Below are 766 nucleotides of genomic sequence, written 5' to 3' on the forward strand. Positions count from 1 at the left end.
CCAGCCCGCCCGGCTAATGCCAAGGTGCCAATATTTGCTCACGGATAAACACTGGAGAGAAAGTCAAACAGGGCCAGGACGGGGAGGGGGGGGGCCAAGCTGACAGCGAAGGGATGGGGCCAGCGGCTCCCCGCACCCACGTCAGGGGCTGGCAGAGCCTCTTCCAGGAACTGGAGCCAGCCCCCATCACTAGGCGATGGACAACACCAGAGAGGGCGCTAGGCAACAGGTAGCCTCAGTCGGAGCCAAGGTGTGGGGACAGGGAAGCCCCACAGCCACCCACCTGTCCAGGGGGCAGGACCTAGGGGGAGCTGTATACCTGTGCCAGGGGCTCACCTGTACAGGGGGCGGGGCCCAGGGACAGCTTTACCCTTCACCCTGTGACCCCAACTCCTCCCCACTTCATCCCTCCTGCACCCCAAGGGCCCAGCCCCCATGAAGCCACTGCCCTCCCAGTCCCCTAGGCCTGACACCATCCCCCAGGTCCTCCTCCCCGTGCCCCCTGGGCCCTGCACCCCACAGGTAAACTCTCCCCACTCCAGCCCCCCACCCCACCAGGGGTCCCCTCCCCATGCACACCCCTTCCAGCCCCGCCCCAGGCCCTGTATCCCCACGGGTAACCCCTCCCTGCTGCAGCTCTCCCCCCACATAGGCCATGTCTCTTTAGGGTCCCAGACCCACTCGGGCTGGACCCCCCCACACACATACATAAGATCGGCCCTACTTGGTCAGAGCAAAGATCCATCCAGCCCAGTGTCCTGTCCTC

The sequence above is a fragment of the Chelonia mydas genome, chromosome 28 (genome assembly GCF_015237465.2).
Source record: "Chelonia mydas isolate rCheMyd1 chromosome 28, rCheMyd1.pri.v2, whole genome shotgun sequence".
Lineage (NCBI taxonomy): Eukaryota > Metazoa > Chordata > Testudines > Cheloniidae > Chelonia > Chelonia mydas.